This window comes from Corvus moneduloides, chromosome 5 (assembly GCF_009650955.1).
Source record: "Corvus moneduloides isolate bCorMon1 chromosome 5, bCorMon1.pri, whole genome shotgun sequence".
Taxonomy (NCBI): Eukaryota; Metazoa; Chordata; class Aves; order Passeriformes; family Corvidae; genus Corvus; species Corvus moneduloides.
Genome location: NC_045480.1, coordinates 45,634,967 through 45,660,759, shown reverse-complemented (window position 1 = coordinate 45,660,759; position 25,793 = coordinate 45,634,967). Strand labels below are relative to the sequence as shown.

General features: G+C 39.4%; 1 protein-coding gene across 3 annotated transcripts in view; it reads right to left on the bottom strand.

The window, feature by feature from the left end:
- Positions 1 to 25,012, bottom strand: part of CSGALNACT1 (chondroitin sulfate N-acetylgalactosaminyltransferase 1) — a 43,584-nt gene extending 18,572 nt beyond the window's left edge. Inside the window, exons 1-2 of one of the 3 annotated variants that reach the window (XM_032109607.1) lie at positions 24,835 to 25,012; positions 24,282 to 24,350 (exon numbers count right to left, since the gene is read on the bottom strand). The gene's annotated coding sequence lies outside the window, so the exon portion shown is untranslated. The remainder of the gene's footprint in view (positions 1 to 24,281; positions 24,351 to 24,834) is intronic. The other 2 variants (XM_032109604.1, XM_032109606.1) reach the window with 2 other exon arrangements.
- Between the last annotated feature and the right edge of the window lie 781 nt (positions 25,013 to 25,793).

Genomic DNA, 25,793 nt, shown 5'->3' with positions numbered 1-25,793 from the left:
TCTATCTTCAGGGTACTATTTCTTTTCTATATAGTTTTCTGGTTTGAAATCTCCGCCATCAAAGATACATCTTTATAAAGACTTTAGGACAGTAAATTAACAGAGCTACTTTGTCCTTTGAAACAGCATTTTCATAGTAAGGAATTGAGACCATGGGGACTTTAACCTTCTTCACAGGGATTTTACCATCATGACTGGAGGCATCCTGACAAGAAGCTTTCATTGCTTGCCCTCTGGATCTGTCATATTAAATTGTACTGGTAGCTTCAGTGGCATTGCCTTACAGTGACTGACATTTAAATATACAGCTGTTACTGTACTACTATCTCATGGGCATGCTTGTGAAAGCAGTCCCAATTCAGGTCAGTGCCAAAAAAAGCAGATTACTTTAAATCAACACCAAAGGTGGTCACAGCTGAGGCATCTCAGCTGCACAGACAAGTACCAGAAAGCCAGGGATGGTAACTCCTCCTAACAACCATTCTGATTTCACCAGATCAATACAGTTTCACACCAACTGAGATGAAGAGAAGACAAACTGAAGTGTCAGGTTTTTTTCCAGGAACTGACAAAAACACCTCTGTATTTCACAGCCAGCTGCATCAAGTAGTATTAGTCTCTTTGCAAAGCGAAGCTGTAACAAATATGCAGTGATTAGTCTGGTGGCTGAGGAAAAGGACATTAATTCTAAAATAACCTTCATTTGTGAAAACATCTTCAACCTCAGCTCAACCTGTTAGCCTAGCCAGAGGTCAGCCCAGCTCACAGAGGTGCTTTTCACTTGCTTTCAAGGAGCCTGGGCCCAAAAAATGAACTAAACACAGAAACAGATTCTGTCATCACTCTAAGCACTCTGTAAACATTTCTTCACAGTGGAGGGTGCTGCACCCAATCACAGGGAGTGGCAAAAACCAGAAAGTTGGTTGGTTTGAAATGTCAGATGGTATGCACCCATCACCGTTTCTCACCAACATATGAATTTTTATTGGACTGTAGAGATATAGGAAATTCATCTCTGCACAGAAATTGCAATGTATTCCAAGTCTGAAATTTTGTCTCTCAAAAACCACACTGAGAATTTGTGCAGGAGAAAGGGACTTAAACCAAAGTATCTCTGGATATATATCTCCCTTCTGAGCTCCACAATTTCTGCACTCCTTATGTTGAGGACAGAAACAAATAGCAAAAGCACAGTGATATTTGCAGAGGCAGTGATCTCTCAGCACATGTGGCATGAGCAATGCCAAATAATTCCATGTTTTTAAGTACTTTCTGCCACAGCTTCTTATTGTAGGTGTAACTCAGACTGGCAACTCCCATTTTAGCTCACAAAACTTTGAAATTCCTTTTCTTTTCTTTTTTTTTTTCCTCAATAGAGGCAGTAAGTGGCAGAAGCTGCAATTAGGTTTTGCGTAGGTGTTTGGAACATCTTCATTGAATAGCAGCACATGTCACAGTGAGATTTCACTAGAGTCATATTAATCTCTGAAATGAGCTGTGGGGAGGAGGAAACAGATGTTTCACCCAGACTTTAAGTGCCTTACAAAAATAGACAAAGACATTCTGCAGCCACTTGTAATTTGCCTTGAACTTCTTAATTACAAGGAGTGTGCATAGCACTGCAGACATATTAGTCTGCTTTAAATGTTAGGAACAAGACTTTTCCCCCCTTAGCTTCTCAACAGAAATCCAAGACACGCAGCAGAATAGGACATCACAGGGATTAAAATTTAGTCTCACACAACAATTTATGCACTTTATGCAAAAATTAATTATATTTCTCCTTATGGCCAGATCATGATTTCTCAACTACTTCTCAGCCCAGTTCATCTGCCCAGGGTTGAATTAAACAAAAGGCTGAATAAAGAAAAAAACATCTCTGATAAACTGACTGGGTGCACCTTCTTAACCTTCATGTATTGTCCCCTGTTAAAAATTCCACTACTCCCTCTTGGGTTGACACTCACACATCCCAAACAAACAACTCAAAGTCCTAACATCTGGTTTTTAATCTTCAATCCAAATAAAGGATTAGTAAGAAATAGTATCCCAAATGAAAATGTTAAATGCTAATACTTGAAGACAGTAGACAACTTACTGTAAAACTCTTCATTTCCTAATCTTTGATTCCAGAGTAATCGTCAACAGAAAATCTTACTTACACTGTCACGTGTTCTCTCAGAAAGTCTAAATATTTACCCTGCCCACAGAAAGACAGTTACACTGTTCCCCTTTGTAAATAACATTTACAGTCTGATCATCTTGCAAATAGGTTACAACTGTTAGAAGCTGACTTCAAAACAAGAAACCCTCAAAACTTTAACAGTCCTGGAAATACTGTATTTTCCTCTTGTAAGGGAACTGAGAAGTAGCTGCTTCATTCAAGAAGCAGTTTACATTCAAGGTACTGCTATAGACTTGTCACTCTGAAAGCTACAAAACCAAAGCAGAAGTCCTAACTTTTGCCTTTGTTAATATCTGGACCCCATTTCTGCTAATTTAATTTGGCTCCTCTTATCAAGGTAAAGCAGTAACTTTATCTGCCATGCCACTTCAGCTGAGTTCTGAGGTCAGTGTGTTCTTGTGTTAGACCATCCACTTACATGTGGTCTCAGTGCTCATGAAGGCAACTTTCCCAAACACAGTCCAGAACAGAAATCAAGATTACTCTGAAAGCCTTCTGCTGTCATATGCAGTAAACATGCCAGAGTTGTTTCAACTTTTACAGTAGCTGTTATTACTATTACAGTAGACAGCCAGTAATAATTATTTCTTCTACAGTATCATTATTTCTGTTTTAAATAAAGCACTCAAAGGGAGTATTGAGGTGCCTTTGTCCTCCCAGTGCATACTCATTCTGTGTGTGGGCTTATCAACATGTATACACATACAAGAGCGGACGTGCCATTGCTTTCCTTTCTCCACTGTTAATCAAACTAGTTTTAAAGTTAAAAAACCACAGAGCTTAAACAGTAATTAAGTTCTAACTACATCTGAAAATAACCAATGTAACAGCTAAAATTATCTCCACACACCAATAACATCATTTTTTCTGATAAAAACCCCATTACTTCAAGTTACTGCAACAACACTCCTAAAACTGCTTTCTCTGCCCCCGAACAATGTTATCTGTGTAAGACTTGGCAGTTTTCTGCAGATAAATAACCAGCCATTGCAGAGGTCTGTAGTAGGAATGCTATTTTTTGTATGAGATACTCAGATTTCCACGTTACAACCAAAATATACCACCCTTCTCTGCTAAACACACTGATCTATAGGTGTGTAACCCACACATCCTCAGTACAGTTATTAGCTGGGCGTTCTATACGGCACTTCCAAAAGCCTTCACAGGACTTCCCTGTGAGTTTCCACCACTCTGTCTCTCCTCCAATAAGGACATGACAGATCCATGCCTTGTCAGGCTCCAAAGAGAAAATGCAGAGAAGAGATGACAAACATGCAGTGCTGCTGCAGAGATGCTGTGACTCACAAAGACCATCTCCATGTTACTGCAAGAAAGAAGTGACAAGGCTTTTCTCTAAAGGTCCATTTCTCATGGCCTGGAGTTTTAGGAACTCAGTTGCTCCAAAAATATTTAGAACTTTGCTAAAATGGAGACAAAAAATACGCATTTGAGTTGAGCTGGAATTCAGTCTGGTCTTTTAGGAGAAAATTAGCAAACCATCATCGTTTCCAGAACTAAAAATTAATGGTAGGGCTGGACAGCTCAGATGTCCAACTTAGCTGGAAGACTAGCATCTTCTGAACATGACCGTCACTTTAATTTCAATTAGGTGAGAACCATCTCAGTTTTGTAGATATATAAAAGAGGAGCATTTTTCTCTAACCACATGATGCTGCAAGAGCCCTATACAACATTTAATACAGCAGCATGCTGGACACAGTGTCTTTTTGCAGGAAATTAGCTAACAAAACAAGGACAAGCTACAGCCAGGGAACAGCAGAATGATACTACTCTAATTTACTTCATTTTAAGATCTAATTCATCAATTTCTCTGCATGTAGAGAGCTTCCAGAAAGACTAACTCAGCTTTAACATAACACCAATCTATACCAGCTTCTGAAATATCTCAGAATCAGCGTAATAAGAGGGATAAAACACAAAATCCTTTCGTGTTTCCTGATTAAAATAAATAATGGGATGAATTTTGCTTATCCGTTACCCCGGACCTGGGAAAAATGCTATTATTTCACTTTGAAATGTTTACACATGCACTCTCAGTGGTTTACACAAGCAAAAGAAAACTGACTGCCACCACAGGAATGAACAGTCATTCCTTTTAAGAACAAAGATGACCGCAGCTTTATGAAAGAAACTCAAGTAGCAGCAGCAAGGCCTGCAACATTGAGGGGATCTACACCTATGTGGGGATGCTCTGTGAATGCTTGTTGGTTTAGACCCATCTCTTCATGACTGTTACTTAAAACTTTTTCTTGTACAAAGTAAACACTAATGTCACTTTATGCCAGGAACCCCGAGGATTCTGCCAGATGTACGTCCCACAGTACCACAGCCAGACTTTCAGTGAAATCTGAAGCCCAGTGTATGCACACCAGTGATGTAGGTCATGAAACATGGAAGGTTTAGCACCTGTCTAATTAAGCAAGAGAGTAAATTATCCACTGATAAAAATGCACAAACACAGATGACTAAGTTGTGTTCAGAAACAGGAAAGCCTAGCTAGGCTGAGCTGCAGGTGGAAAGTAGTTTGTCTGTTTTCCAGTATTTAACTAGGACTTCTTTAATCATGGCTTAAAACCTCTTATATGTTTAGCTACCAGTCCAGCCCTTCAGCTACAAGTGCACAGTGCAATGAAAGCCCCCTCCTTTGAGAAAAGCTGTGAGGTGATATAATACAGTAACTGTGACTGAAGGTATCTATCCTATCAAAGTCCCTGTAAAGTAGCAATAGAGTTTTAAGATGTTTGAACAATCCAGCCTGACCTGGAGATTATGTCTTCCTCTCCTTGCCAGAAATCCCTGGTACAGCCCGAATGCTCTGTACCAAACTAGATGTGGACTTGAACTTCATTAACTCCTGTAGAGTTGGAAGTGGGAGAGGTTTCCTCCTTCCTGAGTCCAGCATGTGGGAACTGAGAAGAGACATCTTGCTCCCACAAGTCTAATGTTATATACTTACAGTAATGCAGAGCCCTAGATTTTGATCTCCTTGTACTCAAAATGAAATTTTCTGGGTAGTGTGGCATCAATACAGGGCTTCAAATAAAATAATTAAGAGCAAAGGGGACAACAGAAAAAAACATTTTGGTAGTCAAGGTGTTAAGAATTAGGTAGGTTATCTAGGCTGAGCAAGAAATAGCAGGATAGGGACTAATTTTGCTGACCAAGATTACTTTTCATCTGTGGTTTACATTACAGAAGAAAATCAAGCTTCAGACTACAAACTCATAATTAGGAAGCCAGAAAGCAACTGCAACCTGGTTCATTATTAGACAAGCTACCCAAGCTCTGCATAGAACACCAATACATGCAGCATTAACAGCTCTCATAGCTCACATACCAACCACCAAGCTCCACTGATCTGCTTTTCTCTGTCAGTCTGGTCTGTACTGATCGACAGGAAGAGGCCACGCCCCTGATTCAGCCCCCATTTCCTTCCTCCTCCAGGTTAGTGCTTACTCGGAAACAACATGCCACAAGGTCTCATTTAGTTTATCACCACTGTTTTGATACGTGGTTTTGGTCAAAGACCCAGCATTTCCTTGATATACCAGGAAACAATCTCTTAGCAATTGTTTGAAAAGCCCAAGCTCTTTCAGTTGTTTCAGTAAAACAGTTTTTCTGTTTCTAGAAAAAGTTTCCAAATATATTTTTCATTTTTTTATTTGGGGCTCACATAATACTTGGATCTCACTGACTTCACCTTCATCATTAAATTAGCCAATTCTTTTCTCTGGGAACTTGAAAAGATAAATCACAGCAGAGTCTCTGCAGAAAAGGTCTAGGCAGAGATGAAAAGAAAGGAAGACTTTTTATATTTAATATTATACAGTCTTCTATCCACTTGACCATGAAATTCTTCTTACAAAAAGGAAAGAATAAAACCCCCAAAACTGAGGACAGCCAAGAATTAAAGAACTATCTTGCAAAACACGCCTATCTACAAACTTTCATTCAGGTCAATTGATTTCAACAGAATGAAGATTTTTATCTTTTTATGATATTTTATCACTGATATAGATTTATTTTTAAATAAAATATTTCAATAGGCTGAGAATGCCTACTTCATTTTAACTTAACAAATCATAGTGCTTCAAATTTCCACTTCCTGTCAGGTTTTGTATCTTTGAAGGTGTCAGAATGCACACAGGTCCACAGAAAACTGCTTTTGGTCAAATGGCTATAAGAAAAAAATAGTCTTTTAATTTTATGAAAAATGGCATCACATTTCTATATCCTTTAGTTAAGTAAACCAAGCCACATTTTCAAGTGTTGAGACATCTGCTCACAGTTACTTTGGTTAAGTTTTTATCTCTGATCCTCAAATCATATTGAAAATTGAATAAATCTTTCAATTTCTTTATAAGATACCTCAATTCAAACAAGCAGTCTGATATTCTTTTTTACAGCTCTCTAATATACCAAATTACAGCCATAAACAAAATTTCTCATTGGTCCTTAAGAAATTTCAGTTCCCTCATTGACTCTATTGGTATCTGGGATTAGAAGTGTAGTTTTTTTAATTGCAGTTATTGCATATTGTCAATAGCTCTTAAAACCCAGTCATTCAGCTAGAAACACGTTAAATGTTAACAGTTCACACAAGAGGCATCCTGGTTCTCTAACACTGAGCTGATTGATGACGTAAGTAAAGCCCATTTCCCTTACCAGCAAAAGCTATCCTTTTTTCTCCCTTTTGTTAAACAGGAGAAGTTCACCCTGCAGTCAGGTCAGCATTTCCTGAAAGGTTCCAAAGAGCCTATCCCTTGAAAGAACTTCAGGCTTCAATCAGAAGCAAAAACATTTCATGTGAAGTTATGAAATAGCGCACACAAATACGATCTTACGCTAACATTTTTCCTCATTGTACCACAAAAGTATCTGACTTGGTTTGATGTAACTTTGTATCAAAGTTGACGAAAACACAATTTTTTTTTTTTAAGGATAGTTATTTTTTTTTTTTAAGAAAACAGTTTTCTGCTTATCCTTGTTCCTTAGGTGCAATGTTTTTCAGAAAAGAGGAATAGGAAAAAAAGTGTAATCTCTTAGCCTACCAGAATACTTGAAGAAAAGAAATATCCTTATAAGATGAAGCTTCATGCTACTGAGTCTTTGTTTCTCTCCACATGGAAACCCGTCTGCAAATGACAGCATTATTTTTATTTTAACAAAGATTGGCTAGGATGTGTGCTGGCACAGCTGTGTAAGCTAATGAAACAAAAAGAATAAATTGCTGCTGTGCCTTTACAGTTTTCTCCCTTTCCCTCCTTTTAACACTGTTTTCTGTAGAATATTAAAATCATACCATTTTCAGCAACAACTTATGGCAGCTTAACTCAGTTTAACTCCTTACATCTCCACTACTTTCTTTCCTTGTGTTGTTCTATTATCATGGAACAAAGGTTCAACAAGGGCTACTAGAAACAGCAGTGAAATATCACTACAAATATTAGTTGCTAAAAGAAAAATCGTTCTCCTATGGATGTGAAAGCATATCCTTTTCCTAACTGCAGTCAAACTAACAGGCAGAGTTTTCCAGGACTGGCATCTTAAGGACAAATGTCAAGAGAATTTAACAACTTTTTGTCTAAAAGAGGAAGGAAAGTAACTGTTGGTGGAACATGTCAGTTGGAAAACAGCAGCCAAAAATTCCTACAGGAAAGAATGAGCTATGAGCAAAATGGTGTCAGCATGTGGATGTGGACCATGTGATAAAAAGCGAATCATACCTGGTTTAAACAAAACTCACATAGAGGGAGAATTTTTAAATACTAGGTTAATGCATGCACAGAGGATTTTGGTGATTTAATTCTCTCCTCTGGCATGTACCTTTGACAACAATCTTGGATTGACTTTGCATTGAAAGCATGACAAAAACTCAGTGAAACTGGAGAAGCTGAGGGAAATCCCTATGTTCTTAAAGGAAAATATAGATAAGAAAAGCTACCTGATAGAGCAGATGACATCAGCCATCTATGTAATGATTTACGTTGAATCTCTTAGAGGATACCAAATGCTTTGGAAGGTGAAAAAAGGTCTTGTATAGCAGAGAAACATTTTTAGTGTTTGTGATTTTGATGATCAGTCGATTCTCTAAGCATAAGTTTGTATTTTGTAGCACACATGCACAAGAAACAATTCTCCTATTTGGGAAATGTTACTTTTCTTCATTACTCCTCTGGATTTTTACCATGATTTTGACTTCCATTGCTTCAAAATTGGTCTTTTTCCATCTCCTTGTCAGAGAAGCCATACGCTACTACATGCTTAGGTATTGCTTTTAGCTGCTTCTGAAAGAGGGCAACCATTTCCAGTAGCTATTCTTCCTGATTAGTACTTCACCAGATTCTATTAAGTTGCAGTCAAAAAAGACAAAGAAAGGTGTATTATATGAAAATTACTGGAAAGTACAAAGAACATTATTATCTTATAAACAATCATAAGCAGAACTCTCCCTTGTTTACTGTAAGAGACATGCATGCTGAGAGATCTTTGCACATTACCTAAGGTCAGGCTCCTGCACTTACCTACTGAATTATCTGCTGGACTCCATCTACTCACATTCCTGCTGGGAGCCCAGGGAATTTACCTGGCTGACTTAACCACCTAGTCTGTCAGTTGCCTATGAGTGGCTGGGGCAGTTGCTCCCCCAGACCACCTCGTCCACATGTTTATTTCTGAAGAGCCATCATCACACAATCCTAACTAAATTATTATACATAATTACAGTGTGTTCATTACTGCAGAAAATCCCAACTCAACTGAGGTAACATGCCAGGGAGTGGGAACCCTCCTGATAGCTTTTACACACTGATTTGCCCCCTGTAAGACTAATCCAGTGTCCTACTGTTTATTAATTTTATTTCTAACTTCAATCACTTTTACAGGATTACAAAATGTCAAGGCAACCTGTACAGTGCAATAGTTCAGTGTATCTCCAGCAAGTCCAACACACCCAAGATGCACTCAGCACAAAATGGAAAGAATATAACGAAAATCAGATTTTCTCGGCCTCCCCTTTGGTTTTATACACCTACTTCTGCTTCATTTCAGATATTCTACCTCAAAATGTACAGTTGACTCGAAATATAAAAAGATGCAAGAACAAGGCACCAGTCTGAGTTAACAAGCTGCTTGCCAGCTGAGGAGTCATGCACACAGCCATTATTACAAGTCTAAAAATAGCAATCCTTTGAGAAGCTCTTAGAACATCAAAATGTGGCATGTCGATATAAAAGTAATCTGTGGATAAAAGAAAAAAGATGGCAAGAATCTATTTCAAACAGAAGGTTAAAGAAATAAAGCGATTTAATCCCAACTTCCAGAGGCACGTATTGCCATCATTATCAGTGATGTTGGAGCCAACTGCTCTACGTGGGCTCTTGCTGCATTCCCTTCAGAATGTCCAGGCTCCCAGGCATTGAGGTCAGTTCCATATGAAAGTTACAGTTTCCTAGCACTCCTTGAACACTCTTTATGTGTTTTTTCTACCCATTTTCTATCTCCCCACAGCAAACCTTTCCAGAACAATTGTGTTCCTTGCTGTTCAACACTTTGCACAGTGGAAGTCAGGTTCAGTTGGGCCCCCAGTGAATCTGTTGTGACAGCAAGGCATCAAATACCAGATAGCGGCCCATAGCTTCGTCTTTCTCCCTAACAGATGTGCAGGCCACTTCAGAGGCCCTGGCAGAACCAGCTTTGTTGGCCTACTGAAATGACACATTAGTGCTGGCAATCAGCCCGGAAACTTTAAATATGGTACAAACTATGACTCCAGCCCAGAGAAAAAAGGTTAAGAAAATGGCAAATACCTTGAAATTAGAACTCTGTAATCTCATTCAGCCTTTAAAATCAGGAGCCTAAAACTAAATACTGTGCACACATTGCAGCTACACAGTGAGGTTCCTCATTTGTTGGCAGATCTGGAATTTCACATGAGTCTGTCACACAGGAGCAGCTAGGAGGAATTTGAGGAGCAAATGTGGGGCAAATACCTTGGTCGTGATCTCACAGCATCATTTTTCATTTCCTTCTTTTAAGAAAGGCACACCCTCAGGATGACTATTTTGATGTGTGCACCATTTGCTGGGTGGAGGCTCTTCTCAACTTCTGGAGGAGATGCCCTGTGAAATTCACTCCCTCCAATCACATGCTCCTTTATGTGCAGAAAACTGCAGTTTAAGGAGTACAGCTACACACAAACCCCCCAGGCTACAGTTATAGGATGAGCCTGCTATATCCACCAGCACAGGCAGAAAAGGATTCCCAGCCTGAAGAGAGACAAGAGGAGCAGCTGAGAAGTGGCTTCCTCAGATGCTGAACTGCACGTGGAAGTCCCTCTAGATGTGGGTCCCTGGTGTCCAGCCAAAGGGGGCAAAAGTAAAGACAACTAGCTGTAATGGGTTGGAAGACTTGCTTTTAGGCAGCCTCCTTTTCCAGAGTAGTTCAATCTAAGTGTCGTTCTCTGAGTACACACTGCACTAGAGGCTCATGCAGTAGAGCACTTGTTAGCAGCACATTTTATGGTCTGCAAAGAAATAAAGTTCAACTGCTCATGCTCCAAAGCACGGGCAAAACACAGCCATCCCTCAGCTCAAATACACACTTTGGCACAACACTGCAAAATGCAGCCTATACTCAGTAGACAGGTCAGTTCTCAGGCTTGATCCACTTCAGTCTGCAAAGCTGACTCTAAAAAATCACAACATGATGAGAAAATGCTTCTACCACACCTGCAGAAGACAGCCTAGTTGTACAGTTTAAATACTTTGTACACCAAAAGTGCATGATTTTGAAGACCCCAGCATGCCCATTTCTTGGTGTAATAAACACCTGATCAATCTCAGCTGGAAACACTGCATCCATCCCTGGGAACACCGAGAAGGCTTTCTAAAGGACACACTGCTTTTTTCACCAGGATAGCAATGAGGTATCTAGATGAGGTTTCTCACACAACTAAAACAGTGCACAGTCAGACTACTTGAAACAAAGGGCTTGCTAAAAGGAGATGGTTCACTGTGAAAGTAGAGCTCAACTTTGTGTTTTGTTAGAGAGATATGGAAACATGTAACCAAAAAAAAAAAAAAGTAATCTCACAAAAAGGGTATTACTGGGATGGTCACTGAATTTTTTTTCCTTTGAAAAAAGGAAAGTTCCACAAGGAGTTAAGATAACAATGACATGATACTAGAAGAGGAATATTTGTAATGTGTAGTACTAATTCTATTGTAAGTGAAAATCATCAAGGCACACTTACCTGTGCTGTAGACAAAATACTCTGTATTCAAAGAAACATAACATCAGGAACACTGACACTACAGTTCATTAATACTGTCAGATAACATGAGGCAGTCACACAGTTGACTGCAGTAACTACTGAGAAATCAAATGAGGAAGAATTTACAAATTGTAATTTCCTAGTAAAAACAAGTCAGCTGTAGTGGTGGAAAGCAAACCTTTTCACATGTCTGATTTTATGCCTCCTTGGTAGATTTCAAAGGTGCAGACACAACATGAAAATTATTTTTAGAGCTTTATAGCTGGATACATTTAGTAGCCTTTTGCTACTTTTCCCTGTATAAGCGGGCATGTTCTCAATAACTTTTCTCTTTTATTCTGGAATGCCATCATGATTGGGAATCAGGACACTTTGTGTTTGCCTTATTTCCCAAATTACTTGGAAGAAAAAAAATGTAAAGACTATCTATGCATCACCTAAATGGAAAAGCAAAATTATTACCAATGTTATAATGATTTATTGTGTAAGTTTTGGTTTCATTTAAAGAAAAACAAAAGGATGTTCTTTTCAAGGCATAAAACAGTATTGTCAATCAGTACTGATGTCCATCCAAAACATCAGTACAGTAGTAGTAACTGCTATTAATGAGCATTGCAAGTAGACCATCTGAACCAGAGCCATTACTTAGACTGGTCCATGCCCTGATTTCACTGAAAATTACAATAATAATTTTTTTAGTCCTTAGTTCATCTATTCAATATCAAAATGTCAAATCCCTCTGATTAGCTCAGCACATACACTGTACTTGAACATCTGAAAGGAGCTTCAGAGGTGCTTTGCACCTTCATCTCATGTGCACAGGGTCACTAAAGAACAGAAACACAAACTTTAAAATTCATTACCCAGCCTATGCCATTTAAGCTCAGCAATCAACTTACAAACTTTGTGTATGCAAGACAGGAGATCACTTGCCAAGATGACATTTATACTCAAAGTAAACAAGAGCACAGTCTAGATTTCCTAATGCATCAAGCTGTTTGCAGGCTCTGATTGCTGATGCCTAATGTCAGACCACATGCATGCAAAGAAGCCATACAGTTGTGAAAACAAAAACCATGGTACTTAAACCTGAAACCTTCATCCTAGGAATCAGAAAGGACTGAGTTAAATTGTAGGTTGTGCTGTCCTCAAGCATTCCTCCAGTGTCCTCCATCAGCATTGATAATCCCTTGTCAGAGCACAGGACCCACTTTCCTTTGCTAAATGATGGAAAAGCATGTTTGGAAGAAAGAAGTGAGGAGTAAATAAATGAAGACAAAAGATGAGGCCATTTGTGGAACCACTTAGAATCACTATGTTGCTAAAATAACCTTGTAATATGAGGAAATTGGCTGTGAGTAGATTTTCAGCTACAAAGAGCCGCAAAACCTCAACATGGTTTGAAGCAGTTTTGCAGAAGGGAAGCAGCTGTAGTAGCTGGCTTGGATTCTGAAATGTGTTTGGGATAAAAAACCCCAACAAAACAGCAAAACTCCCCACACATTCAAGACATACATATCTGCAGAGAACATCAGGAGAGCCTAAGAGAGCTCAACAGGGCCTGGATGAGAACCACACCTCTTCTCAGGAAGGAGTGATGAGTGCACCGGGAGCCTTACTCAATTTACTCTCTTATTTTCCCTGCGCAGCCTCTACCAGCAAGGGACTTTCAGCTTTTGTTCTTCCCAAAGGTAGGCTAGGTTAGAAAGCTCTTAACACTCCTCTTTCTACCAAGTATATTTATCTGAGCAAGTCCCAATGGGCCTGAATCCAGCTACAACTTTCTGGGCACATCTGACTGTTACGAAATGTAGTGACTCAGCCAAACTACATCAAAAGAGAACATATTTTATTTTTTTACTGGAACTTAATACACCAGGGCAGGAAAAAAAAAACCAAACCAGTGTCAGAAAAGACACATCCCCACATATCTTTATCTTAGAAAGCTTAGTCCTTCTCTCTGACCCTAGGCAGGTGTTGCTATCTGTCTTTCTGCCTCCCCACACACTATTGACTGTCTGCCTCCCTCCCCAGGCCCATAGCTCTGCATTTCATACGCCCTAAATCACCCGTCCTGTGATGCAGTTGAATCAAAGGTATCAGCAGTTCCCCTCTTATGTTCCCATTGCCATGGTGAGCAGCAACAGAGCCTGAAAATATGAGGTCAAAACATAGCTTAGGTATCTCCCACAAGCCATATGGAAGAATCATTTTCTGAGGAAATTTCTGGCATAAATTTGCGCTTGCTCTCTGACCAAAAGCACACCTCAGCTTAGCACTCTGGACCCCTAACTGAGCTCCTGGGACAGAAAACCATAAACATCCCTAAAAAGCTTGAACCCAGATTCCTCTCCAGGAACTGAAGAGGAACTTCCCAGTTCCTTATAGGTTGTCAGTGTTACCTCCTTGATGTCTGTCAGCCTCACTGTTTCCTTCCACCATGTGGAAGTTCAAGTCCCTGGCACATACCTGCACTGCTTTGCCAAGTACCCCAACATCACTTCATAGAAATTGATTATTATTTTCCATCTTTCAGAAGCCTTCCAGCCTCTCCTTGCAGAAATTACGGTGGTAACGTATGACAATATATGTTGCATCTGGATATAATATTTGTGGAGACAAACCAGACCTCTTTCCCAGTTACTATTCCACTGAAAATCAAATGTCAGTCTGCATGTCTTGGATTACTCAGAGATAATGCAGTTAGCATCACAATACAGTTATGTAAACCGTATCAAAGTAATCAAAAATCAAGACAGAGGAAAAAATTGGAGAAGTCAAATGAACCCTGGAAAGAGACATGAAGTACAGGCTGCCAGGACTGCACGTGCTGAAATTCCTGAGGAAAGATGAAAATTATTGTGGTAAGTACATCACAATTTAGGCCAGGCTAAGAGGGAGGCTGTCCGCTTGGCGAAAACCTGGACCAAAGCAGATATTCAGCATAAGAGACTGTGTTCTGGAGACAGGTATGAAGATGCAAAGTATGAAGCAAAAAAAGGCAGAAACACAGTAACAACATACACTCACTGTCTTGTCTCAGCAGGAGTCAAAATTCAATTACTGGGACCTACCAGATTTCAGTATAAATAGACATTTTTGGGCATTAAATAGGATTAGTCAATAGATGAGAACACAAAAGTGCAGTATTGACAATAGTGTCAATATATCACAGTGGCGATACTGCAGCCCAGTTTGGTATCCTAGGCTTGATGAATTATACACTGGGCAACACAGAAGCTTTTCATTTATGTGTTACCTCCTGTACCACCTCAGCCTCCTCTGGATTAATTTTAAAACAGTTATTTTGGGAACTTGTGAAAACAAAGGCAGCTCCATGTCAATTTTAGCTTGGGAGACTGGCAAAAATCCCATTATACCTGGAGCTTATGTGGAATCAAATGCAGACTTGGGCCTTAATTTTGACACAGGTATCACAACACAGAGACAGCAGCTGTTTTTTGCACTGTGAATTGCAACAAACCTTCTCTACTGGTAAGTTTTCATCTTATAGCTGCTTTCTGACCTGAAAAACAACAATGCAATTTAGAAATTCTTCTCCTCTACCTTGAAACAATCTTGAGGAATGCAAGTGAATGCTTCATTTTAATCTGGATCACCAGCAAGATGAAATACGATTAAAAAAAAAAAAAAATCCAAATTAAGAAAAAGATGCGACATCCAAGGAAAGCAAATAAAGATTTAGCCAGAAAATAGGCATAGCTGAATGGAAAATGCCCTATGCAACACAAAAAGTCCCAGTAAAGGTTTGTGAATAGTTATGCCTGCTTTTCCCACTTCACATCAAAAACACACTCCAATGCTTCGTTGTTTCAGTCCTGAGAGATCTGAAATGTTTGCCTTGAACTACTACTGACCATACACATCAGTTTGATGAGAAAGATCAAAAGTTTGGTAGGAAGTGTGTATTGTAAGCTGAGGAGCAACAGCTCAGAAGCTGTATCATTCAGCAGGCAAAAGTACACTACAGCCTTCACATAGGGAAATAAGTCCTCTCTTGAAAAAGCTCATGGAAGTAAAAACAAAAGGACACTAAGGAAGAGCAAAAGCTCTCTCGGTGCATTGAGATGACCAGCATGCAGCAAACACCTTTCCAAACCTTTCCAAAACACTACTGCACTTTCTAGGTCACCATGTGTAGGTTACAATATCTTTCCAAAGGCAAAAGAGTCTGGAAACTGGTCTGGAAGATAGTCCTGATCAATTCCTAGATGATAGATATATATGTCATTATGTTACAGGACTGAACAGCAGCATAGTAAGCCAAGTCTCCTTCCTGAAGGTAAGATGATCCCGTGCGAGTCATTTCCTTGTCTTCTTGATATTTCCAGCTGCAGCAAAGACAATAATGATGATGCTCACTCTATTATGCATTTAGATAAGATGGTGAAAATAAACAGAAGTGGATATGTACTTAGGATGAAATTACTTGCTGTGGCTTTTTCTCTTCACTGTCATGCAAACTCTGTCAAGGAAGCTTAACAAGATACTGAACTTAAATGCATCTGGAACTGGACAATCCAGATTCAGCCCTAGCAGTGTAAGAGTTAGAATCATTATTAATATGCTGAATACCACTTCTCCAAAAATCTCAATGTGAAATATCAGAATCCTCTAGAAGGTGGGGGTTTTCCCCTCGCCATGGGCATGTTATCATGGATATTAATTGGAAAAAGTCTATTTGCTTCAAATAGGAGGGGGAAATGTGCCAGACTGGAGATGCCCATGGCAGTTGCAGTGAGGAAACAATAAACTAAAGAAGTCTAGACCAACATGAAAGCTTTTAACATGCCATTGTAAAGGTTCAAGCATCTGTTAGACAGACTTCTTTAAGAGTCAGATGATTTTATCACCAATCACCTTAATGATGGTGCATAGTCAGCCAAGAGGAACTGTGGACACAATTTGACTCTAATTTTTTGAACTCGTAGACTTTTTAAAAAATTTCTATTTTTTAGAAAGACACTATAAAAATGAAAACACAACTAAACACAACTAAAAGAAGCAGCAGAAAAGTCTTGCTGAGCAATCATATAATCATAGAATACCACGGAAGGGGACCTCAGGACAGTTTTGCTGTGGCACTCCCAAGGCGATGCTCACCTTACCTGTACCGTTCTACCAGCATGAAATCACACCCACAAGCTTGTAATCCAGCCCAGAGACTCCAAAGAGAAAGGTAGTTGTCACCTCTACCTGTTGTTCATCTAAATAATAGTCCTCAGCAGCAAGAAATTGGCACACCACAGCTATTTATGACACCACTCTGTGATCTGCCTCACCCACACCTCTCTTTCCTTGGTAACTCTGGAAAAGAGCTTACCCTTCCCTTGGACTCCCTTTGATAGCAAGGGATATCCATTTAGCTCTTCCCAGTGGAAGAAAATTCTCATGGATCTAAGGTACCTTTGACAGCCAAGGCTTACTTAGTCTCTCTGGTTATCTGAGCACATCAATCAGCCCAGATGAAGTTTATAACAGATGCAAGGACTCCCTGATGACTTTTCCCTCACAGCCAAATCTCTCCTTTGTTGTTTTATGAAAGTTGAAATATTTATGTGGGAATGTACCAATATCAAACTTCCGTTTAAGATTCTTTAACTCTAGGATGGAACTTCAGAGGGAAACTAAAGAAATACACTTAATCTGCTCTGTGAGTACCAGCACTTCTGTAAAACAAACACGGCAGTGATGAAGGATCTCACAGGACGCAACATCTCTGAAACTCAATCTCACACATCATAAGTACAGTCCCCTGATACATCCATCCTCTTTTCTACCTCCTCTAACGGACTACATTTGAATCATGCATATTAGAAAAAACATCAGGACGGTACCGTTAGCTGCACTACAAGTCGCAGAAGCACAAATGGCATGGAACGTCTAAGCCTTTTAATAATGATCCTGTTCTCCGCTGCAGATCACCTGGCATGCAGAGCTCAGCTCTCTGAAAAAATAATGCAGTCACTCCCTGATTAAATTACTCCTGGAGTGGAAAAGACATTGAGCAGCCTGCCTGTTTCGATTGGCTGTGTAGTGACTGAGCGCCATGAATATGGAAATAATTGGAAATCCTAGACCAATACAGAGCAGGACAAAGAATATGTGACCCACATTAAAGGGCATGCTGGAGTTGCATGAAAGTGAAATTATAGTGTAATGTTCAATAAGTGAAAAATTGTTTATATCAGTGATAGAGGTTAGAAAACAAATAAAGATTACTTCAGTAAAATGCCAGAGGGTTCCTGTGGGTTATACCCAGCCCCCACCCTGGAGATGTCTGCTGAGATAAGGAGAGTGCTTAACCTCCCAGCAGAACTCCCCTGGAAAGGCAGCCACTTTCAGTTATGGCGAGAAGAAGACAGACCCAGAATCCTCTGGGAGACCCTGTGCAGATCCTTTGTAACCCATTGGCCCTTACCCTCGAATACCCACTCCCTGTATCCCTATAAAGCTAGCCCCCTGCCCCTGCGAGGGCAGAGAGATGCCTGTCCATGGCCTCCCTTTCGCCGGAGTGCAGACTAATAAAGCTACTTCATGTGGAACAGCTACACGGGCCTCTCATCTCTCTCCCTGGTCTGTCTTGGAGGCTGCCCTGCAGAGCTGAGCTGAAATCACAAACTGACAATCACCAAAGAGCTGACAGCCTTGGCACGGGCCCTCCTAGCCAGCAGCTGAGGGAAGACACCGGGCCCTGGGAATGGGCCTCTCTCGGGACCATCTCTCTGGACCGGTCACAGCTTTCTCGGTCAGAGATACTGGCCCCAACAATAGCTGCCATAGGTTCCAACAGAGATGCAAAGCCTTTTCAAATGCATTTTACAGGCTCCTTTCTCCTAGGAAAGAGGTAAAACGGAGATTTTATTTTAAATCCTAATTCATAACTCTAATCTACACCTTTGTGTCTCTTTTGCTCTTGATGTTTAATAAGTTAACAAGATTACTAAGTAGTTGCCAGACAAGTTTTTTGATTTGGGCTCTGAAGCTTGGACCTTAGTAGTAGTTAATAGCCCAAAAGATTCTAATCAGAGTATGAGAAATGGACAAGTACCCCAGAAAAACCAAAAAGCTTTACCACCAAATGAGTCTGTTTTCACCAACTCAAGCAAAGAACTGCAAAGAAGGTAAGAAAATTACAGCCCTGAACTTACTGGAAAAATTCTGTCACATATGTCTGTAAAATCTCGAAAAAAAGCTTACATTTTCCTTGGACGTGGCTCACTTGACCACCTGTGCTAACCAGGAAGAACCAGCACTGCAGTGTAAGAGGTGCTTTGGTGAAATTGAAGTGATCTGCTTCCCACATACTCCCAGCAGCTGGAGTACAGGGCACTTCCAGGTGTCCCACATAGCTCTGTCTCTCCTGCCACTCCCTGGAATTGCTGGCAAACAAGGTATGTTACAGCAAATTTCTTCAGCTTCTTTTACCTGGCTGTCATAGCAAAAGGCAGATCCAATAGCAAGGGAGAAAAATGAAGTCTAAGTCACACTGGACAAATACAAACATCCATGCACGTAGAATTCTAAACTCTTTTTGTCCCCATCTGAAAACTACAGCTACTAGTTCATGACAATACTTTTAAGAGGTTCTGAGATGTGCTCTCAAAACAGTTTTGCATGTACCTTATGTTTGCAAAGATCTAGTTTCTTAGTGTAGTTAGTTCCTAAGGATTTTAGAGTGAAGCTTTATTTTCCTTTCTCTAATGCTAAGAAATTTTCCTTTCATTCCTTTAACATTACGTAAGTGCTTTTCATTTCCCGAACAATTTTCAGAGAAAGCCGGTATATTTTTGGAATAGCTTATTAATTCATAGATTTATATACACGGTTTAGTTAAGCATGAGAAAACTCCACCACTGACTTTTATCTCATGGAATCACCTTACACTATCCCGCAAATTGAAAAGTCAGTGACATGTTTTCTATCCCTGTGGATCAAACAAATCTCCATTATCAGTTTCTAAGCTAATAACCACTACTTTCACAGTAAGCTCATTAATCTAAAATATTTCTGTTCAAATTTGCTAGGATTAGAGGTAACATTATGATGTGTTACATATTCCCCTCAGATAATTTTTTTACTTAATAACAGTCTGATGAGAAAAAAATAGTGCAGGTAACCATGATTCACAATACACACCACTGTATATTTTGCTAATAGCTTTTTACAAGTTTTCCCAAAGTTTATTTAAAATCTCTTCCCTGAAACCAAGAGGCTCCACCTTCTTGCAAATAAAATAATACAAAATTTCCTGTACAAAGGGTGTTTCAAATCTGTTACCTCTATTTTCAGACTATTATAACTGAAAAGGAATGCTTTTCTAAAATACTGGCTCCACATTAAAAGTACACATGGGAAAGACTATTTGATGTAAAGCTCCTTTCAAAATCAAAACAACTCGAAGTTTCCCTCTGCGAAGGAAGTCGATACCTATGTGGTCACTCTAAATGTTAATGAAAATATCAGTTGTAGGATACATGAATGCAAAAAACCCAAATATAGACATACTGTGGTCTGGGCAAGCTGAAGTCTAACTGTCCTATCAGGGGTTGGGTGACAGGCTACAAAAGTTAAAAAATAAAAATTAACACAATGCACCCTTCAAAACTGGAAGCTGCTTGGTTCACTGAGTGATTATCATTGATCCCCGGCACATGTAGCTCTATCTAACTCTGTTATAATCATGGCCAGCACTTTCGTAACTATCTTCTATGAAATCAATTCATAGGGGAAAATGCTAAAAAACCCCTCAAAATTATACAAGGACTAAAATTCCACTTGTAAGACTAAAATGTTCTGCCTTGTAAGCCCTCCCAGATGTAGCTGAAGTACCACCTTGGTAGCAGAAATGGCAGCACACGTGACATAGCATCTCCTTACATTTCACCATTCACATCCCAGCAAGAGATGTGTGAGTACAACACAAACTAGTGACCGTCGGTACTGGTCTGAGTAACATGAAACTCTGAAGCTGTCTGCCTTAGTGCGTGTGCTTGGGAGGCCTTTGGATATTCAATTACTCCTGTGGTTTGAACATTTTGGCCCATAATTCTTTATTAATCCAACTTTCAAAAGAAACGATCACTTAGTAAACCAGGTGGAGTTACAGATGGCTCAACTGGTTTGAAAACGAAGTGATTCTAATTTCTAAATATGGCTATACAATAAAATATAACCTAGTTGGCAAAACTCTGAGCTTAAACGCAGGACATTTAAGTCCAGCTTCTGGTCCTGCAACTGGCCCACTGGCAAGATTCCTTGTGAGTCTTTTTACCATACACAAAACAGGAACAGTAAGAGAATTGCCTCAAAATCTGAGCAACATTATAAGCAGATGATTAATAGATATATTGGGCTGCAGACTTTTGGCTTTGAAAATCTTGATCCAGTTTCTTATCCTGGAAAGGAAGAGGGGATTTTTCAATTTAAGAACTGTCAACTATTTATAGCCTCAGCTACAAAAAGCCAATTCTTTTAAGAAGTAGCAAGCCAGAAACCTCTTGCTGCCACAACCATCTCCAGTAGAAACAATTCCCAGGGGTATCTGCACACTGTTCCAAGGTTGCTGGAGTGCATATTGTTCCATGTCCTCTTGCCAGTAAATTGCCAAACAACTGTCAGAAACACAATGGAGAAGAAAAAGGGAAAAAAATTTCCGAAGATTTAACTTCAGAAGAGTTTCTATCACTGTTCTGTTACTCTAGGAGGATGATGCCCATGTCCAAGTGACTGAGTTACGTTTCTCTGTTATCAAGGCAATGCAAGCTGATCTAGTGGAAGGTGTCCCTGCCTATGGCAGGGGGATTGGAACTAGATGATCTTTAAACAGTGTTCAACGCTAATGTACTCTTAAGAACATTCCCATTGGCTTTAATGGTGTTTGGCATGGAACAGTTAGCACAGTACAGTTTAGCCTAAAACACATAAACTTGTTGATGATGAACCTGAAAACAGAATCCAGAACTGTAACTACTCTAAAACTGAGGAGCTATCTTTGTGCCTTAAAAAAAAAAAAAGAAGTCACCTGCTTCAGTGGGCTCATCCTTAAACAGTAACACACAGCTCTCTGCTATCTTCTGACAATCAACTTTCTGCCTCCGTGTCAGAAGAAAGCCAGAGCACTGCACAACATTGAATATGTTAATTTACTCTTTGGTAGAGAATACAGCTCACCATGAAGACATTTTTTCTGAAAACTAAGTCCCAAAGGGAGGTGAAGACATTTACTCCTGTTTTGACTAACCAGTCAAGTATAACAAGGTAACATATACACTAATAAGGATATCTGTCAGTCTCTAACAAGGAAATAATTAAGAACAATAATGACATCTTATCTGGATAGACACAAATGAAATAATTTGGGAATGAAAGATTAACACTGCATTGTCTGAAAACTTTTGTAGTGCAACTGAATAAAGAATTAGTTTCTCCTAGAATCAGAAAATGACCTGAGGTATGCTGGTGTGGCCAGAGACGTGGTGTGACAGAGCTTTCTCTCACCATAGGGTAACTAACTGATGGAGGCTTGTGAGCAGACTTTTTCCAGTACATGTGACCTGAAAGGTAAGCTACATGCAAACAAGAAAATTTTGTCAGAAGAGGATCAAGTCAGTAGGACAGGGTAAAAGAAAAGAGAAGCTAGGTATAAATAGATTCAGCATTTTTGCCTTATGTTTTTTGTCCGTATCTTGCATAAGTGTTTCTAAGTGCATTGCTGATTTTAACTATTACAAACAAAAGCTCATAGTGCATTTCCTCTTAACCTGTCTTGACTTGTGCATAGTTTAGACTAACTAGCCTTTCCTTGCGAAGGCCACAGCAAGACCCAGACCAGGTCACAAGGGTAATAAAACAAGCACCCATTTAACCAGGCAACAGGAACCCAGTTCAGGGCATGCAAGGAGAAATATAGCAAGCCATGATCTCTGCTGCATTGATTAGGTAGAAAGCTGACACCACAAACATCAGGAAAAACAAACACCTTCCAATAACTGTTGGGAAGTGAGAAGGATGGAATCCAGTAAGATATTGCATCAACTCCAAGGATCCCAAAGAACACACCAAGGCACCAACATCACTTATCCTCCTTCCCCACTCATGTTTTCTGGCAAAGTAATGTCCATAGAAATGTCATCACATCATGGTGGGATTCTGGTAAGATTATCTTTGAAAAGCAGTACTACCTCACAAAAGCTACCTCACAAACCAGAGATCAGAAGGGAAGGAAGGCAGCCCAATACACACTCTACTAGTGATGGTGGATCAGAGATCATATCTAATTTTTTCAGAAAAAGGTTCAGAAAATACGTTCTATAAAGACTGCATTAGTTTACTATACTTCTTACTTTTGAGTTTTTTAAGGAACATTCAACTTGAGAAAACTTTAACAATAGGGAATAAGGGAGGATTTTTTTGATAGTAGAAAACAGGTTACAAATATAAAGTGTGTATTTGCACTGTGACAGGATATGGATTTATAACTCCAGAAAATAAGATGACAGAAAATAATATTTGGTGTAATGTTGATTAAAGAAATTTAAGCCTCAATGGGTTTTAAAACAGCTTTGAATTAATTTATTCATTTGAGTATTGTATATTTATAGTAGTAAATATTTTTGCTCTATAAAATTAAAAATAGTTTACTGTAACTCTGTAACTCTACCCTCCATCATTCCCTACCCCATTCCAAGGGAAAAACCTCTCGACAAACTGTTAAAGGACACTTCTCCTGAATGGAGCTAACACTGGAATTCAAACAGTAAACGGCTTCAGAGATGTGAGGAGCCAAACAAGATAGGTTTAAAACATTTTGCTAAATCAAAAGTGTTTCTGGACCTGCAGTATAACATGTCTGCCTTAAAACATGCAGACTCCCCTTGTAAGAGATGCCCCAAATATTCAGATGCATTGCTTTAAATAATGAGAAAAATATGGAAAGCATATGCAAAAATACTGAATTATAAAAACTGTAACCTTGATACAGAAAAGGGTAAAATAAAAATTAACCTCCCTCGAATGGAAAGCTCTTAAATTGCCTGAAAAGAAATATGAACAAGAAATAGTATTTTCTAATTCCCCATGCACTAATCCTAACTCACCAGCAGTGGTTTCCCACACAAACCCATTTTCAATGCAGTTGCATTGGGCAATGTTGCAGTGACACCTTTCAGCTATTCTGAAAGTCATAAATAATGATTCAACCTTTTAAAGCTATATACTTCCTGTAAGAGGCAACATTAAGTAGACAAGGAAGTAAACAGCTTGATATGAATAAATATTTGTCTATTTTATTTGGACTGCTGTTAAAAAAAGAATACATTAAAAATACATTGTATATGTTTGAAAACAATTCTACTCAAGTTAAATATTACCATAAAAGTCATCCTCTTACAAGGAAAGTGATTCACAGTGGAAACAATTTGAAACTCAGTTTTACAAGTTTGCATAAGAATTGCCCACCCAGGGCAAGAAATCCACTCATTCCCACACAATGTGATAAGCATAGAGGAGAAAACCCAAGCAATTACAAAAATGGTCTTTCATTGATCTAGAGTACACAAGCTAATAGGAACATGCAGATATGTAGTAGATATTGTTGAAATAAAACCACAGGATTTTAAGTGTCACAAAGACAAGGAACAGCTTTGTGAAAAGTATAAACACATTTTATCAATAAGAAAAACAAATAGCAACAGGATAATCTTAGTAACTATAAAGAAAATAAATACTGCATCTACTTTATATTCTAATTTCTGAGGTAAGGATAAAAAATTGCCTTACCTCAAATACAGCTTGAAGAGAGACATTAACAATATGCCTACATGCTTTCTTAGTTCCCTTGATAGCAATCTAAGAAGAAATACAAAATAGCAAATAACTATCTTCCCTGCAGAGAGCATGTTCCCAGGAATAACACGCTTCCCAGAAAAGTGTGCAGAAGAGACGCAAAAAAGAAATTAAAAATTAAAACTCAAAAAGACAATCCTTGCAAAACAAAAAGACAAGAACTTTATATTTGAAATTCACAGTGTGGTTTATTGCATTTTAAGGGAGTAAAAACATTCAGGAATTAGATAATATAGACTTAACTGTGATATCACCTCAATTCTCACTAAAATATTAATGCAGTACATTTGTCTACAAAAGGAAGATTGTAAATTCATCCACACAGGACTCAGACACTGAAGACCTAAAAAGATTCCTGTTCCAGTAGTAGGCACACATGGACTCACACGATACAACCTTATAAACTTGCTTTTTCCTCCCAAACTACAGTGCTTGCTAAAGCGACACTCAAATGTTAAATGCTTTGGTCAAGAGTTCAGTCACTGACCTGTAATGAAAGCCTTATGTTCAGCTCCAACATTTTCTAACAGCAAACAAGAAAAAAACCAGTTTCACGGAATGAACTGTTAAAAAAGAAAATCCTCACATAAGCTTTCCCCGAGGGGGAAGAAATATCCACAAGCTTTAAATTGGCCAGGCGGATTTAAGAGGAAGCAAAAAAAAAAAAAAAAAGTCAGCTCTTTCTGTTGCGTCAAAGAGCCCACTGTGCAATAGGAACAGTGAACAGAGTTGTTAAACTGGCAAGCTTTTGCTGAAGACAGCTTTTCAATATGCTCTCAGCATCGTCTCCCAGGGTTGGCTGGAGACAGTCCCACTCCTCTTATATGGGCTCTGCTCCTTCAAGAGGCAATTGCTCTTAAGGACAGTTTCTATAAACATGCTGTTCTCCTGCCTTGGCTGCACATGATGAGGGCAATTGCACATATATACATACCTGCATTCAGGGAGCAGACCTGCACGCACTTGGGGAAAACGCAGGCACACTCAAACTAGCCGTCATTACCTCAGCTTAAGAGCAGGATGCTATTGATGACTGACTGCTTGCTAAAACTCCCTTCCCCACTTAGACCATTCAGTGTGCTGTTGGAAAGCAACCCTGAAAGGCACAGTACTTAGAGAGGAAACCTCTAATGCAATTCCATTGGGATGTTGTAGCCCCAGCAGTGCTCTCTGATTAAAGGAAATCAGTAGTCACACGCTGTTGCCTAGCTTTGTACAGAGAGCTCGGAGAGCCACCAGAGACTGCAGCTACACGGGATGAGTGAACCATCCCTCCTGAGAATGATGGCTCCATCACTGAAGACGTCTTTAGAGGCTGAACCAGTGTACATACAGTGAATGGAGTAAGGACACCGAGCAACCTGGTTAAACATTAGTAAAGCCACATTCATCACCACATACAGGAAACTGCCACACAGATCCCTGCAGGTGAGGACACTGCCCTGC